Source organism: Euprymna scolopes, chromosome 37, assembly GCF_053919585.1.
Source record: "Euprymna scolopes isolate OS-2025 chromosome 37, ASM5391958v1, whole genome shotgun sequence".
Taxonomy (NCBI): domain Eukaryota; kingdom Metazoa; phylum Mollusca; class Cephalopoda; order Sepiida; family Sepiolidae; genus Euprymna; species Euprymna scolopes.
This window is the reverse complement of record NC_136518.1, coordinates 12,734,854-12,753,892: the sequence shown is the minus strand read 5'-3', so window position 1 is coordinate 12,753,892 and position 19,039 is coordinate 12,734,854. Positions and strand designations below refer to the sequence as shown.

General features: G+C 35.4%; 1 protein-coding gene and 1 pseudogene across 1 annotated transcript in view; one reads left to right on the top strand and one right to left on the bottom strand.

Moving 5' to 3' along the window:
* LOC145261090 (septin-2A-like) overlaps window positions 1-19,039 on the top strand; it is a 507,588-nt gene that overhangs the window by 111,741 nt on the left and 376,808 nt on the right. The window lies entirely within an intron of this gene.
* Window positions 6,850-6,994, bottom strand: LOC145261377 (U2 spliceosomal RNA; annotated as a pseudogene).

Genomic DNA, 19,039 nt, shown 5'->3' with positions numbered 1-19,039 from the left:
ATACAGAGAGAGAGAGAGAGAGAGAGAGAGAGAGAGAGAGAGAGAGGATGAGTATTTTTCTTGTTTTGAATATTGTTTCATTTTTTTTTTTTTTTTTTTTTTTGGAAAGCCACCTCGTTTTTGTATTTTAATGCCAGTTTGTTTTGATTTATATATTTTGTATTCTGACAAAGAATTAACAAAACAAAAAATTAGGCACAAGGCCAATCAAAAAATTGGGGAAGGGAGGGGCGTATGGTCATCCTCATCACTGTACCTTTAATTGGCCTACGCTAATCCTAGCTAGAGTTCTCTCATCCTAATACCACAAACACATCAGGGGGGTCGTCACGCTTAAGATTCTTAAATCAAATCGTTATTTTTTTTTATTTTTTAAATATATATTCTTTTGTAAAAAGTAAAATTTTATAAAAATTGTTTATTTTTTGTTTTTTTTTTTACTATTTCATAATGGAAAAAATATTCGATTTTTTTTTTTTTTTCGGCCGTTTACGTCATTCGGTGTCCGCAAACGTCGGTTTTGTCTGGTTCAAAAGCTGTACCAGCACCGATTAATCGTTTGTTGTTGCATTGTTAGACAATAAGAATTCTGATGACACACCGTTGATGAATGTCAGTGGAAAGAAGAAATATTAACGAGACAGTTTTCTGTGCTTCCTGCGACTGCTTAAAAATATTTCCGCAATTTAGAGGAAAAGCTTTTGTCCTTATGTTCACCTGGTGTTTACTTACTGATTTATTGGCAATAAATTATTGCATAACTACAAAAGCATTAAAGCTGCACTTACGAAAAACGTGACTCATTTTTCGGTAGCTGTTTTTTTTTTATTATTTGATGTTTTGAAATAGCAGTTATTTTTTATTTTTATTTTTTATTTTTTTAATAAAGATACTAGTTTGAAAACGGGAAATGGGCACAAAGTTTGAAAATAAAGATATTAATTTTAACAGTAAAAGTGACACACCTTTTTAAAATAAGGATACTTGTTCGAAAAGGGACACATTTAAAATATGAAGAAACAAGGTTTAAAAAACATCAGGACCCCCCCCCCCCCGGGTATGTATACATTACATATCTAAGGCAATGGCAGCCTTCTTTTGAAAACGACCTTCTAGTTTTGCAATGGAATGGGGCCGGGTACATCCAGGGATGGAGTATTGCTATCACATCTGGGCAGGAGCTGCTAGGAAAACACTATCCTGCCTTGACAGAGTTCAGAATAGACTTTTTAGCCTAGTGGGGGATGCCCTTTTCTCTTCCCTGCAACCTCTTTCTCACAGAAGAGACGTTGCGGGCCTGTCTCTGTTTCATCGTTATTTTCATGGCAAGTTCTCGTTTGAGCTCCAATCTATGGTTCCCCCTCGCCAAACATTCAGGAAAAACACTCATTTGGTTGAAACCAGTATCAATAATTTCCCCCACTCTTTATCTGTGCTTAAACCTAAACGTAGATTCCATGAACAAAGCTTCTTTCTTAAAGCTGCACGCCTGTAGAACTTTCTTCCGTTTACCTGCTTTCCAACTGACTACAATATGGCCGTCTTCAAGTCCAATGTAAACAAGTTCTTGATGAGCCGTTCTCCTTAATTAATCCAATTGACCAAATTTACACTTCTAACAATTACTATGATATTACTCTTTTGACCACTGTACACTCTTTAACCCTTATCCTCGAGTGGCCTCTGGACCTTGATAAGTGGTGATTTCTTTGTAAAAAAAAATGGATGGTAACGTTTAATGTTACTAAAAGTAAGCATCTTTCCTTTGACAATTATAAGAAGCATATTTCTTTCTTTTTTTTTTTTTTTTTTACAAAGGAGTCACCACTTATCAAGGCCCGAAGGCCACGAGGATAAGGAAACTCCAATAGTTTCTTCCCCAGAACTGCGGGTCTTTGGAACTCCCTTCCGGGATTCTGCTTTCCCAACTGCAATGATATGCAGAAGTTCAAGTGTAATGTTAACAAACATCTTTCTACTCATCTCCCTTCATAATGACCCCGCTAATTAAGTCCCTAATAGTAGCCCCCTGCTTCAAAGTGGCACTGTGCCTTGTTTGGGGTGAAAATTGAATAAAAAAAATAAATAAATAAATAAAAAATAAGGGTCAATGAGTGTACATTAGTCAATGGGATAATATCGTAGTAATCATTAGTAGTGGAAATTTTGTAAATTGGATTACTTAGGAGGACGGGTCATCAAGAATTTGTTTACATTAGACTTGAAGGCGACCAAATTGTAGTCATCTGAAAAGCAGGCAAACAGAAGAGAATTCCACAGGCGTGCAGTTTCTAAGAAAGAAGCTTTGTTCATGGAATCTACGTTTAGGTTTAGGCACAGATAAAGAGCGAGGGAAAGTATTGATAGTTGTTTCAGATAGACGAGTGTTTTTTTGTGAAAGTTTGGCGAGGGGGAATCGTAGATTAGAGCTCAGACGAGCACTTGCCAGGAAAATAATGATAAAGGAGAGACAGACTCACAACATCTCTTTTGTGTGAAAGAGGTTGCAGGGAAGAGGAAAGCCCCCCCCCCCCATATACACACTCTCACACACACACACACTTAAGCTATGAAGTCTATTTTGGACTCTTCCAAGGCAGGATAAGATCTTTTTATCTTTTAATGTATAAAAATGCAAAGAAAAATCCTAGGATATTCTTTATTTGATAAAATAAAAATGGTGGAATACAACTTGGTTTCCTTTTTTTATCCCTTAATTTTTAAACATTGTGAAAATCTAAAAGAGGTTAAGTATCTCAGCAGAAACTAAATAACCCACCCTTGACATAATTCAATCCGTCCCTGATGAAGACACCACATTCACCATTTTCCCCTTTTTTTTTCTTTTTTTTTTTTGTTTGTTTGTGGAGGGGGCATTGGGTAGAAAAAATGGGAAAAAACTTGATGCTTAGGACCTTGAAGGTCCCTAGGGTGGGAGGTTGTGGTGAGCCGTGTGGTCCCCAGGGAAGCATAACCTTCTCAAGTTCAGTTTTTCAACCTAAAACTTTTTGCTCTAATTCTTGGTTTTATGTAAGTGGCGAAGGGCAGGCATGGGCATGAGGAGGGGTAGTTGGTTGTTAGAAATTTTATACTTGTCTGGGAAAAAAGGGAAACTTTTTTTTTTTTTTCTCTTTTAGGATTTTGTTGACATGATTCTACTTGCAAGGGTCTTTGGGTTACAAATTGGATCTTACAAAATTAAAAGTAGTCCACATTTATTTGCCTCCCCACGAGGACAGAGTTAGACACAAGGTCGGTTTTTTAATTAAGGGATAATCCAACTCTCCAAAAAGGGTTACTTCGAATCGGGATCAAAACTAAAATTTAGTTTAGGAGGATTTCTCATTCACTGATCGAAAACAGAACAGATGAAGTTTAGTATCTGAACATATACTGCACTTTAATCGTCAAAAAGAAAAAAGTGATTTCTTATGATTATGATAATTCTTGGTAGGGTCACGTGATATGACTCCAAACCCCCCTCTGCATTTTTTTATACTTAATTATTATTTTTTTTTATTATGGATTTTTTTTTTTAATGTAAATCACTTCAAACAAGGCATGAATCCACTTGATGTAAGGTGTTAAAAAAAATACTATTTCAAGGTTAAAAACTTGCCAACGATAAGTGTTTGGTGGAATAGATTGTGACCCACAAAAGCAGCAATTCTTTCCTCTTTGTCAGAAACATTAATGTGAGGACTAAACAGCAAAATAAGGGAATATTTTCAATATTTAAGTATATCACTGATAAATTAACCTCTCCTCAGAGAGAAGGTAAAGCCTGGAAGGGTGGACTTCCTAAGACTGAACAGAATCCTAACCCAGCCTGACAGAACAAGGCCAGAAGCTGCTGCAACTGTAGATTGATTGCTGAGAATGTTTCCTCGATTCGTATGAATTACTCTGGGTGAAATCTCCTCTGCACTTAATTTTATACATTTTAACATTCAAAGATTAAAAATTCAATATGCTTATGGAGCAATTCTGATTGGTTGCTAGTAGAACGTGGCTCCATTTGATTGGTCAGTTCTTATCACCAGTGTCTATAAGTAGAACCTTACAATTTTTAAAAATCATATCCCACTGATCAAAAATATTGCAACAACAATTGTTACAATATTTTTTATATGTTATGATTATAGAAAATTGGAAGTCTTACTTACACTGGTGATAGGAAGTGACCAATCAAATGGATCCATGTTTTTCTAGCAGCCAATCAGAAACCGGAATTGCTCCATAAAAATATTGGATATTTTAGAATTCCCACACATAATTTTTCATGTTCACAGGAGAAAGACCTTTGCAAAATTTTAAAGTCGAAAGCTTATACAGATCAGCTACTCACTGAACTTTTTTTTCATCTGCAGGACTTATACAAACAAGCTCTCCACCAAAAACTCTTTTTTTATCTCCAGGATTTATACATATTAGCGACCTACTGAAAACTCTTCTGAAATTAAACATGGCTTACAATTCCAAAGTTATACAGTGATATCTGGGTTATTGAACATTTCAGTGATCAAAAAACTTAGTGTTCAAACCAAAACTTGGAGATTTTCTTGTCTCGATAGTTGAACAAAATTTCGGAGTTCAAACCAGCCGGCTTCACTTCGAATGTAAATAAGCAGTGGTGTTCCTCAATGGAATGCTGTATCTCATACTGGTTGTGATACTTTTGAAGTTTAGTGTGATGAACCAACCCCATTCTGACAACGTCGCTATGCGAGTCTGAACTTTGTGATGAGAGTTATATTTAGAACAGCGTCATCGCAACCCCTTTGGCAGTCTAGACGGTGCCGGAGGTCATTTTAGCACATCAGCGTGACACCAGAACCACACAATTCGATTAGTCGACCCCTTTTTTGCATGGGACGACAAAGGTCCTTGAGGTGTCCAAAAAGTAAAAAAAAGAAAGGTCAGTATACTTCAATATGATGAACAAAACAGGTGTATCTCGGGATGGCAGTAATTAACTGCGCAAGAAAAAAAAACTTTGCTTCTAAATTCTTTACACGAAGCTAAATCGATTATTTGAACAACTAAGAAGAAATAGACATTTTTTTACAATTAAATGTATAAAATTCTCAAAGTTTACAGATAAAAACGGACATTTTTTTACAATTAAATGTATAAAATTCTCAAAGTTTACAGATAAAAACGGGCTTTTTAAACTCTGGAACCAATTAATTCTATTAGAGTTAATTTAAGGGGGAAATATCTTTTCGGTTGTCGAACAAACATTTCGGAGTTCGAACAAACATCTGGAATGAATTATGATCGAGTACCAAGGTACCACTGTACTTTGGTTGATGATGTCTTATGCCAGAATCATCCTCCACTGCTCAAGTGAGTTTTGTAGGATGAAAGCTATCGATGGCACAAAAATGAAAAAAAAGCGACTAACTTTACTTTGTATATTTGACTAGCTGGGCTACCTGGCATTGTCCGGGGTCATAAAAAGAAAAAAAAAATCCAAGTAGAAAATGTTAGTGTTAATCCTACTCAATCCTACTCCTAAAAGAGAAATTTTTATGTGAGTAGTGAAAAAATAAAACTTAAGAGACCTTCAAAGCATTACTGAAAGTGCCTGATAAAATATGCCTCCAGAGCACTACTAAAACTAAGTGTTTCTCTTCTCTCTCATTTTTTGTAGAGAACTGACAAGAGTAAAGAAACGATAAATTAAAGTGTCTTTCAATTAAAAAAAAATACTGACTCATTTCTTATCCTGTATTAATCTAATTTATAAAACTCACTATGTCTGTCTGTCTGTCTCCATATTTTCAAACTGTATCTCCTTCAAAACTAAAAGTCGCAAAGCGGCACTAGGGGCCTCAAATGATTGGATTTTCTTTTTACGGACTGCTGTTTTATGGGTCTTTAGCCGATTAAAGTAGTTTTTAAGGGGCCAAAAAGGGGTGAAAATCGAAAAAAATCGTTATACATTCTGTACATTCATTTTAGTTTATTTTTAATCAGTTCATCTGCATGTTACGTTAGTACAGTGGTAACATCACCAGCTTTGAATGCTCCAGTTTTGCTTTTGGTTTTGATTCTCGCTGATGGTACCCAAATACTTTTTTTTTTACTTTTGAAATCATGACTTTATAAAATCTGGACAAATTAAAATGTCATATTTAAGCATATTTTACGACTGAGCAAATTTGTCTCCCCCCTCCCCCCCCCCGCTAGTTTTATATATTATCTTCCTGGGGATATATTGATTAAAAAAAAATACCAACGTTGTAGGGGATTGTTGTCTATTTTCAAATTTTTGCTAAGCATACAAACATATTAGCACACAAACACACAGACAACTGCACTTTATATAGGAAACGGTAATTGTTACTTTTTCATCCAGACAAAACGGGTGCGCCTTTGAAATGTTTCTTTAACCGATGGTATCAACTTTTATAGCAAGATAGAAAATTTATAATTAAAGAAAAAAAGGGAGGGGATTATCAGCAGGAAGCCTTTGGGGTTTATACTTGTTTAACAAGCTTGTATTAACATCTTCTCAAGAAAGTCTAATCATGAACGCATTACATCATGAAGGTTAGGACTCAACTATGAACGCATCAGCGTGGGTGGATTAAAACACCTCTTACCACGGCCACCGAGATATAGCCGTGCCTCCAAAAATCATTTAAACTCGCGGGACCTATGGAAATTCCACAGCGGCATCTTTCATATATAATATATTACTGCTGGGCATTCCGTGGACGTTCAGCGTGTATGGAGACCCTGAAATATTATTATAGCCTTTTTGTTGAAACTGTAAAAGTATTTTTCTAAGTAATCTGCTTAATGTAGTATCAGAATATATCTAGTTAGTTATTACGGTTTATATTCAATATCCTTATAGGAGTCTGTGATATATTTCCATTATATGGACGTCCAGCGTGAACGGAAACCCTACATATATCATTATACTATCTTTAGGCAGAACAGATACTACCCTTGAATCCTAGCCAAAAGACCAAGAAGGTATTTTAGTTTCATATACGGCCTGAAAACGACATCAATTAAAAAAATTTTTTTTTTTACAATGTGTCTTCAGTGATCGGGAGATCCTATTTATTAAAAAAAAGGATAAAGGTGATAACATACTATAAACATTAAATTAGTAGATCTATATTCTAATTTAATGTTCGTGGTGTGTTATCATCTTCTATTCTCCTTTTTAATAAATAGGATCTCCTGATCGAATAATTCATAATCGGGGAAACCGTAACTCACGTACATATATACGTACATTAATGATACTATGGTATTAATGTACAGATGATAATTTAATTAGAATTTTTCACCACCACCACTACCACCACCACCATCATCATCATCATCATCATCATCATCATCATCATCATCATCATGTTTTGATATTTAAAGTACTTCAAGTGTCCCAGACTACAAGGTGTGTCGGAGTCATTGACAATTTTGTACTTTGTATTCATGTGTGCTTATCATTAAATGGTGGTATAACAAAGACTGTTGGAAATTCATGACTGAAACTTGGTGGATAAGTCAAGCATAGACTGAAGTTTATTTGAACCAAATATAGTTCATCATCATCATCGTCATCATCATCAGTTTAACAGCTATTCTACAGATTAGTATTTGAGTATTATGAATGAAATACTTGACTCGGCTGTTATATTATCATTATCATCAACATCATCACTATCATCATTATCAACACCATCATTACCAACACCATAATTACCAATATTATCCTTACCCTTAGTTAGGGTATTTTTGTTTATCCAGTGATTTTGTTTTGTGCATATGGGATTTTCCCATACTCCAAGTTCACAGGGTAAGCGTTGATGGTAAGACGATGTTGAGTGTACTCGATTTTGTGTTTGACTCGGTGTTGTGTGTGGTGACACGGTGCAGTCGCTAGTAATAAATATAATAGAAAAAAATACTAACATTATCGCCCCATTCTATCTTGAGAGACAATGGATACTCCCTGTAAGGGTGGCTGCTAGTGTTGGGACGATTAATTGCTACGGGAATTAGAAAAATCGAAACTTTTGGAGCTATTGGAATCAGAAAAGTTGTGCCTGTTTTCCGATGCCAAAAACGATTCTTTTAATTTTCTTTTTTTATTTGTTTTTGTTTGAAACAAAACCTTCCACTGTTGGTAGTAACGTTAAAAAGTAAATATTGATTGATTTTAAACAACCAGTAAACCTAAAATCTACAGATCACCCCACCCATAAGTGTGTTTTTATGTTTGAGAATATATCATTACCTTCAGCATTTTTTTTGTTTTTACAATAATCGGAGAAAAATAACTTTATAGTAAAATATTTAGAGATTTTTAAAGAATCATAATCGTTAATTGTATCAGAATCGGGGGAAAATGATAGAATCGTCCCATCACTAGTGACTGCACCAAGGGTTGCACAACCCTCAACTGCACCTGTCCTGAATCTATACTGCTTAATTAAATAGCAAGGAGAAGTCCAAGACAACTGGAAGCGATGCTAAGATAAGCGGAGAGCACATCCCGGTATTCCCAGATTGTCACCCATTTTTGTACTGTCCAGACTTAACGTTGATATGTATTGTCTGTCTATCTATGATCTATAATATAAATCTCACCTGTTTGTTTAAATGTATTTTACCATCCCTGCTTTACACTTCTGAGGCCTGGACAACTTATGGTAGACACATAAAAGTTATGGAGAGAGTGCACCAGAAATTCCTGAGACACATTCTGGGCGTCAGGTGGAGCTCTTGCGGGCTGACGTAACTTGTATCGAGAAGTTGATTATACGCAACCAGATGAGGTGGGCTGGACATCTGACAAGGATGGACGACGATAGATTGCCAAAGTGCCTGTTCTATGATGAAATTACACAAGGAAAGTGTCCACAACATAAACCGATGAACTGCTTTAAGGATAACATCAAAGATAATCTTAAAGCTTTTGGTATTGGCGTGTTCAGATGGGAAAGTGCTTCCAATGGTCGTAAAAAGTGGCGCTCCTTGGTTTATCATGGCTGTGATAGTTTGAGAAGAAAAAATATGAGCATGCAAAAATGAAGCGTGATATCCGGAAGAAAAATCTGTCAAATATATCAGGTCTATCAGAGGATTTCATGCAGAACCACATCTGTGATTTATGCAGTAAAATGACTTTAACCAGAGCTGGCCTAGCTAGCCACAAGCATTCACATGGAGATCAATTTTTCGTTGATGGGGAAAAAATTGCAGGGCACAGATGTTCTGTTTGCTCTGTGGTCTGTAAATCGGGTGGAGGCCTGAAGCGTCATATGAGCGCCCACAGTAGAGCAGCACCAGTTGGCATCCCTCAATCTCAGCTTAAGTGTGACCTTTGCAACAGACTGTGTAAAAGCAGGGATGGCCTGAAGAGCCACCTTCGTTCCAACAGAAAATAGAAATTGATGCATCTTGATCACATCTCCACATGTATATATGTTGTGTGCATAAGTGTATATATGTGTGTGTATATATACATATATATTTCAAAAATACATGAAAATGAATGAGTAATCAGAAATAAAGCAAGGGAAAGATGGTCTTCTTCTGACAAGAAGTGACAATCACCATGTTAATATATATACTAGTGTATGTATGTGTATGTATATCTATTTGTATATGTATATATGTATGTGTGTATATATTTTTATTCATTTATTTATTTTTGTGTATATATGTTTATGTGTGTTTGTATGTATATACGTATATATATATTTGTCTGTGTGTATGTATATGTATATATGCATATATATGTATGCGTATAAGTGCATGTATATGTATGTGTAGGTGTATGTAGTTAACTTTATGTGTATGTATGTATATGTGCATACATGTGCACGTATATGTATGTGATTATGTATGTATATGTGTGTACGTATTTGTATATGTTTGTATATATGTGTATGCATATGTATGTATATGTGTTTGCATGTGTGTATGTATATGTTTGCATGTATGTGTTATATGTATTTTGTATGTATGTATGGATGGATGGATGTGTGCCTGTGTGTAGGTATATGGGTATGTATGTGTATGTATGCATGTATATGTATATATATATATGTATGTATGCCAAGGACCATCTTCAATGGTATGTCTGCTTAAGTGTGTGAATTTGCTAGCAGGACTAAAAGAAAAAAAGGTTATCTTCAGGCTTATGGACTTTCAGTGAATGAGGGAGTGGCACTCATCTGACAAGAAGACGTTGCAATCATCATGTATGTATGTATATCTGTCTAAAACTTTTGACAGAGGTGACGGATTGTCATGAGATTGGTATCATTTTGAAGCTCGCCGTCTTGAACGACAAATATAAAAAAAAATTGGCCCAAAACATTAATTTCTTCACCCTCAACTGGGCAGTTTTCTACAAGGAGGGATCGATTTTTTTTGCGAGCCATTTTTTCAAGTCATCGTATTGGTTGGATTGACTTTGTCTAATTTTAACGTTCTGAACTCCCAGTCACGTCATGAAGTAGGGGTAAGACGTCAGGTTTTCTTTCATCTTTCATTTTCTTTTCCATCTTCACATCACAGGTTCGAGCCTGCCTGCCTACTACCACTTTTTTTTTTTTGCTCAACACACATCTCCAAACACCCGGGCAACGCTGGGCACTCAAGCTAGTGCCATATAAAATACTAATTAAAGTATGCAATAACAAGATAATAAATGATAGTTGTAGAGAAAAAATAACAAAATTCATAATAAAAAGCAATATTAAAAATAACAGTAAGAAAAACAAAAATATAATTACTATAAACATTAATAACCCAAACCGAAATGTAAACCACCTAAATAGAAATAAGAAAGTTAATAATGCAGAAAAACGCTGTAGAACTTGTGCACTTTGAGATGACTGACCGATTTATATGATTTGAGGATCACATGAACAGCTACAGCCGGAATTGGAATACACCCTACTAAAGCCTGATTATCACACCTGGTGGATTTCGAAAATGCAATCTGGACGTGAGGACACATTAGAAGAACGATATGCAGTAGAATTCTGTTTCAAACCTGGAAGAAATGCCACAGAAACGTGTGAAATGCTTCAGACTGCTTTTGGACCATCTTGCATGAATTGAGTATCAGTTTTTGAGTGGCATAAGAGATTCAAGGAAGGCACAGAGTCTGTGAGAGATGATGAGAGGTGTGGGAGGAGTGAGGAAGTGAGAACACCAGAGTTGATTGGCCAAATAAAGAATTTCATGGATAAGGACCGTTGTGTGTCTAGTGCACAGTTTGATGTCAGTGTGGAAACTGTACACATGAGGAACTGAAGATGCGGAAGATTTGCGTGAATGCACCAGGCCACAACTCCATCCTTGTCACAGACTATTTGACCAAAACGGACATCAAGACAGTTCCTCACTCTCTCTCTAGTCCAGACCTTGCACCCTGTGCCTTTGGTTATTCCCTAAGCTCAAGGAAAACCTTAGAGGCTCTCGTTATGAGACAATTGAGGAGATGAAAAAGGCTATGATGAGGGTCATTGACATGCTCACACAAGAGTATTTTCATCAAAATCAGATCCAATAACAAATAATGCCAAATAACAGCAGCCCGAGCAACCAAAGTGTTCCGCTAATTTTACATAAGATTACACTTTTACATTTTATGTAGATTTTGTAACCGTTCTTTCTATGGCAAACATCAAAACATCTTTTTTTTTTTTTTTTACACAGTGATCACCACTTATCAAGGCCCGGAAGCCACTCAGGGATAAGGGTTATTGCAAGTACATTACTTTAGTGTGGAGATTTGATGAAGTGTTTACTCAAGGGGGCGGTTCATTAGGAATTTGTTAACATTGGACTTGAAGACATCCAAGTTGTAGTCCGGTGGGAAGCAGGCAGACGGAACAGAGTTCCACAGGCGTGCTGTTCTAAGAAAGAAGCTTTGTTCATGGAATCCGCGTTTTGATTTAGGCACAGATATAGAGTGGGGGAAATCACATCCAATCGGGCATTTAGTTTATCTCTTTCTCTTTTTATTTCCTTACTTTGGTGTAAATTCTTAAATATCAGGTAGCCTCTTCATGTATAGTATTCCAGAAGTTGTTGAAACGGTACAACAAGTGCATTGCAGCCGGAGAAGATTACTTCGAAGGGGATTAGAGTTTCTTGTGTGTACCACCAATAAAAGTGCCCATACTAAAATGTCTGGAATTTATTGAAGGCATCTCATATTTTGAATATTTAGTCAGAGTATCCTAATCTGAGGTTATCATGACAAATCCTTTTACAGAGAAACCGAAGACACCCGAAGATAGCGTCTGATAGGTAATTCAAACTACATTAATATGCAATCTTTTTTTTTTTTTTTTGTATTTTACTTCAGTAAGTTTTAAAAGATCAAGGGGCTCCTTCCTGGAGCTAACACTTGATTCCGTTATGATTTAAATTTATATCCGAGGGCTCTTTTAAGAATAGATACTGTTCCCTTTATGGCTGCTATCTGTATTTCCTTACAGCGTGGTCTTCCAGGGATTGCTTCTAAGTATTTAGGAAGATTCTTTTTTATTGAGCCAGTTGCTCCTATCACAACCGGTATAATGTTTATTTCTTTCAGAGACCATGCCGTTTTTAGATCATTTTTTAGGTCCTGATATTTTGTTATCTTTTCCCGTTCAGCTCTGTTAAGGCCGAAATCATTTAGGACTGTGACATCGACAATGAGTGCAGTTCTTTCAGGCTTGTTCCATATAACAATATCTGGTTTGATGGCCTTGTCTTTTATGTATCTGCCTGCCTGTATGTCTTTGTCATAGAACACGGTCACATTTCTGTTTGATGTTATTGGTGGTGGTTCATGTTCCCAAATGTTCGGCGATCTGTCAAGTTGCATCTCTCCACAGATCTTCCAATGGAGGTACTTGCATACTTTGTTGTGACGAGCAGTATAATAAGATTTGCAATCCTGTGTGCAACCTGGAATGTTATTTAAGCCCATTATTATAGAGTGCAATTAAGGGCAAACCTATGACACAGCATGTCAGCAATGACGAGCCGCTGTAAATTTATATGCGATACATGATAGCTTTGAAAAAATAACCCTTGCCTGTGTAAAAAAGGTTGATGTAAGATTACAATGGATTTTAAGGTCATAAAAAAAATATAGATCTTTTCTTTTTCTTTTTCTTTCTTTCTTTCTCTTCTTTTACGACTAATCATAACCACCTTTTCTTGGATTAAAACAAACAACCAGAGTTAGCTCCCCTGTTTTCTTAGGATATACCTTAAGAAAATAGCCATAAACTATTACATTTTTATCACAAAAAATAATTAATACCCACCCTTAAGCCAGGGTTACTTTTTAATTAATTTTTTTTTTCACTCCAGACAAGGCATGAAGCCACTTGATGTAAGCTTAAAAAAAATAATAAAATAATAAAAACACTTCAAGGTCAAAATCCAGTCAATGATAAGTGGACTCTGACCCAAAGAAAACAGCAATTCTTGCTCCTTTGTCAGGAACATTGCTCTTGGAATGTGAGGACTAAAGATGAAGAATTGTTTGGCGTCTGATGTGTGTGAGAAGGAAAGGGTTCAGGGCATTTTTTTTTTAATAGAAATCGCTTCAAACAAGACATAAAGCTACTTAATGTAAAGAGCTTTAAAAAAGGTCAAAAAAAGGTCAAAAACTAACCAATATTAGATGGATTTTGACTTAGAAAGCAGCAATTTTTTTTTTTTATATACTGGGCCTTTCTGTTTGTGTAGTAATGAAACTTCTAAAATGCACTTGTAATGTTAGGTCGTATAAGGTGTTAACTTTGGACGAAATCACCTGTTCCTTCTTTCATGGGATTCTTTTTTTTCGATTATCGATACTTATCGAAGGCATTTTGTCAAAACCTATCTAAGAACACTGCCAGATACATAAAATACATTTACGTTAAATTTCATAAAAATTGGCCGCGCTGTTTCAGAGGGAACGAACATAGACAAAGTTTCCTTTATATAATAGTAAAGATTTATAGATAGACTTGTAGATGGGTGTGTGTATATATATATATATATATATATATATATATATATATATATATATATATATTTAAGGGGATTAGAACAACCATCTAAATAGCAGATTATATTTTAATTGAAAATGTTCATTTTCAAGCATTCATAAACTACATTTAACATCCCAATGAATGCATTGACGATGATACTTACGAGTTTTAGAAGGCGAACCATCAAAAGATACATCTGCCTTACTTAAAAAAATACCAAGTTTATTTTTGGTGTCTTTAAAAAAAAACACCCAATATTTTTGCTGATGAGGAGACTTTGTTTCAAAAAACTATATGATAAAATTATTGTCTAACACTTATTGTCTATATCAATAAAAAACATTGTTTCCGAAACGATCGTACAATTTATTGATTTTGTTTGTTCTTCCTTGTGAAAGCGATTTTTAATTTTAATTATAAATTATCAATCGGACAAGATCAAAGTGTAGTATCTGTTCTTCAGATGCTGCACTTCAATTTCTTGTTCTCTGTCAGTGGAGGAGAAATCCTTCACGACTGAGGCAATTTTTATTTTTGTTCCTTTTCTTCACGTTAAAAAATGACCCTGGTGTCTAACTCTGTCCCGTGGGGAGGCATTGTAAATAGGATCAATCATCTTACTCAATATATATATATACATATATATATATATATATATATAACTACTTCATTTACTCACATAAATTTAATATACGAAAGTATAGATTTATGCGTAAACTTTAAGTATTTACTTCAAAAGTGCTCAATACGTAGGTAGAGCTGGTTAGTAATTTATAAAATATATATGGCGACTAAACTACACTGAATATTCTGCGTTTCATCCACTGTAGGATTCGTCAGGCTTAGGCGCATAAGCCTGACGAATCCTACAGTGGATGAAACGCAGAATATTCAGTGTAGCTTAGTCGCCATATATATTTTATAAATTACTATATATATATATATATATATATGGTTATACAGATAGATGTATAGATGGATATATAGATAGGCGTAATCAGTTCTCAATGAAGTTTTTTAGTTATAGTGATACATGTTATATAAATTTTCTACCCTTTACACAAGTTTTGTCCTCACTTCGTTGGTTGGCCAGAGAATGTTAAATGAATGAATAAAAAATCTTTCACCCATGAAAAATTGTGCACAAATACCCCCACCCCTCTTTACAAGGCATGGAACATTTTATTTTTAAGCCATTTGACTCATCAGATTTACGGCGTTTTACATTTCTGGAATAAATCATTGTTGTTGGTAATAGAAATGTGAACTGGTTGTAATAAAATAAAGTCAGAAGTTACCTTTTCGTGTTTGGATAAAAAAAAAAAAACTCCCTAATCTGGGATTAAGAATTCTCTTGAATAAGAAATTCCTATATTAATTTATTTTTATTTCAAACTATTATTCTCATCTTTATCAGTTGTTGTTTTTCATCTTTTATTGGTGGTTGCTTATTCACAACGTTTCGGCCAACTATTCCTGTAGCCTTCGTCAGGTGGTAACCGCGACGAATAGGAACTTCGAATCTCCTAACTGCATTCTCAGCCATCACTGCCATCCCTAGTTGTTGTTGTCTCACCACATTTTTGGCTACAGATGGCAGTGATTGCTGAGAATACAGTTAGAAGATTCGAAGTTCCTATCCGTCGCGGTTACCACCTGACAAAGGCCAGAGGAATAGTTAGCCGAAACGTTGTGAAAAACAACAACCAATAAAGATGAAAAACAACAACTAATAAAGATGAGAATAATAGTCCGAAATAAAAATAAATTAATATATATAATGCTCATCTCAAAAATGAATTCCAATTAAGGAATAATATAAGAAATTCCTAGTCTGGAATTATCTCTTGAATAGGAAATCCTCAGCTTCAAATTATCTTCCTTGAATAAGAACTCTCTAGTCTGAAATTATATTCCTTGAATAAAAACACTCCAGTTATCTCTTTTGGATAAAAACTCTGCAGTCTGAAATTCATTTCCTTTGAATAAACCCTAATATGGGCACGATTACAAAATCCAAAAAGCGAAAGGGAAGTTGCAATGGCAAAAATATGGCGTGACTAAAAGATAACACAATTGCAACTTCTCTTCCAATCTTCACATTTTGTAATCATCCCCATATTCCTTTATTTTCTTTTAAAATTGATAAGGTCCTATTCTCCTGATGAGTTAAGGGTGGAATATATTAAAAAATTGACATGATAATTACATGAATAATCTTGCGCTACGAAACAGGTGCTGTCAAGAATTGAACATGTTAAAATGCTTAAAGAAATAAACAGTAAGATGGATAAAATCTTGAAATTTGGAATTTATTTGTATATGCTCTCTAGTTACACTGAGTTTCATAAATTAAAGGTGAAATATAATTGAATAAACATATTTTCCTATATATATATATATATATATATTAGCAGGGAGTACCCAGCGTTGCCTGGGTGGAGGATATTAGCAGAAGGACGAAGCGATGTTAAAAATGGCTTCCACGTGGTTAAAATTAAAACAAAATAGAGAGAGAGGTGGGTAATTAGTTTTCCACACTAACCATTGGGCCAAAGAGGATAGTGAATTCAATGAGTTCGTAATTAACTTTTGCCTGGGTGTAAGATATGTGCACAATGACAAAATAAAAAATAAAAAAGCGATAGAGAGGGAGGTGGGATTGAACTCAAAAACGTAGAGTAATTAGTCTTCCTTGCTAACCATTAGGCCAAAGAGGATAGTGAATTCAATGAGTTGGTAATTAACTTTAGAATCATAGGAATCGCCATGCATGCGCAGAATTGAACGTTGCTTTCCGGTTTTTTAACTGCTGCTTTTAAACCTGGCCAGGGGCCAGGTAAGCTTCCAGCTTTCTGTCGATTTATTTATTAGCTTCCTCACGAAAGCAAATTAGACACAAGGTCGTTTTTAATGTGGGAGGGAAAACCAGCTCCCCTAAAAAAGTGGGCATTCTTGCAGTATCCAATAAAAAAATTGTAATTGTCTCAGTATGAAGGGTTTCCCCTACATTGACTGAGGACCAATTAACTTAGGCGAAGTGCAGTATAAGCCCGGCCCGAAGGCCAAGCTTCCTGCTTTAGTTTCGCTTTACTATTATATGAAAAAGACAAACAAACATTCAAGATGACGGCACGGTGGGAATTTTTTTTTTTTAACTCGATCAAAAGAAAAAAAAAAAGGAAAAAAACGTTGTCCGTTTGCGAATCTGAGATATTATGATCTCAGAAGTATAGGAAAACTTCTCACAGAATATAACCGACAGCGGAACCCTGATCTAAAAAACCTTTCGCGGATATGCACAAATGCTCGTGCCCATTTTGCCTTTCATATATATAGAAGAATAGCGAGGGGTAGCTGGAGTTGCCCGGGTGTTTGGAGGTGTGTGGGGGGGTTAAAAAAAAAAGTAAGTATGAAGATCGAACCCGAACCGTTGAGGCAAAGTTGTGAAAAAAAAAACGTGTGACGTTAACCATTGCCCCACAGCGACATGCTTACGGAAACACGTTTGAATTTATTTAATTACTTGAATTTGGCAGGTGCTCATTTTACTGCTGAACGCTTTTTTTTTCCTCCCAAGATGTTATAGGAAAAAAACTAACCCACATGCGGCGAGCGACAAATGTTGAATATTTATCTTCCCGAAATCGAGCAAGTTAAATAGACAGGTGAGCTTCGTTGTTAACTGTGAGATATTACGATTTATATGTGATATAAAAAGTTTTAAAAAGTTGTGAAGCAACCGACCGCTTCTCTGAAAGAAGCCTTTTGTAGACACACAGAAAAAGCGAACACACATACATACATACATTTTCGCTTTTATATTTATAGACTGGGGGGGGGGCGGTACCCGGCGTTGCCGGGGTGTTTGGAGGTGTGTGTGCTGTTAAATAAAACACAAACCGGGGGGGGGGGTAGGATCGAACCCGAAGCCCTGAGGCAGAAGTTTGAAAATAAAATGTGAAAAGAACATGAACCGTTCGCCCAGCCAGAATGAGTTACTGAAAGATGTTTGAATTTATTTAAGTAAGAACCAAATTGACAGGTGCGTGCACGGAAGTCGTAGAGCGTTATGACGATGACGTAAGCAATAGCTATTCAGCTAAATGAGGTCAATGACTAGGTTTGTTTGTTATAAGTGAAATAAAAAAAGAAATCATAAAAACGAACGTTAAAACTTAAGCAGGGGTTAATCAAAACATCGAAAAAAAAACACAAAAAGAACTAACATAAGGCAAACGAATGATGTTAAATGTAAAAATCGAAAAAACAGAAAAACGAACACGTGAAAAATGGCTTAAATAAGTCTGTTTCGATATTAAAATTAAAAAAATTGGTGGATACCCAGGTGTTTATGGGTGTGTGGTCGGGGGTGGATAAGCGAAGTAAAAAAAAACCCAGAAAAACGAACGTTACGTGAAAAATGGCTTAAATAAAACTGGTTCAATATTTAAATTTAAAAAATCGAAAAAAATAAAAAAGATATCTCACACCACGATTCGAACCCAAAACATTTAGATAATGAACCAACGCGCTAACCAACTGAGCTAACGCGACGTACATGAAATTTAGTCAGTTCTTCAACTATTTAAAGTAAATCAGGTCATGATGTCATCTGGCGCATGCGTAGAACCGGTCGTCGTTACGAGGGGACCGTTTTTGTTGACCTCCCCCCCCCCACCCCCCTGTCGAAAATTGTCGATTTCGGGATGAAAAAATGAACGTTTTTGGCCAATTTTTCGGTATTTTTCGGGCGAAGGATGGGGCTTCAACATGATACTGAGTTTGTGAATTTTCATCGTGTCTGTCGAAAGTTTTTAGCAGACACACAAACACACATACAAACATACATACATACCTACATACATACACACATTTTCGCTTTTATATATATATATATATATATATATATATATATATATTAAGTAAATAATTAGCTCTAATAATAATAAAATTAATAAATTACAAAATGCAACTATACAAAATACATCGGACTGTAACTGTAGAAG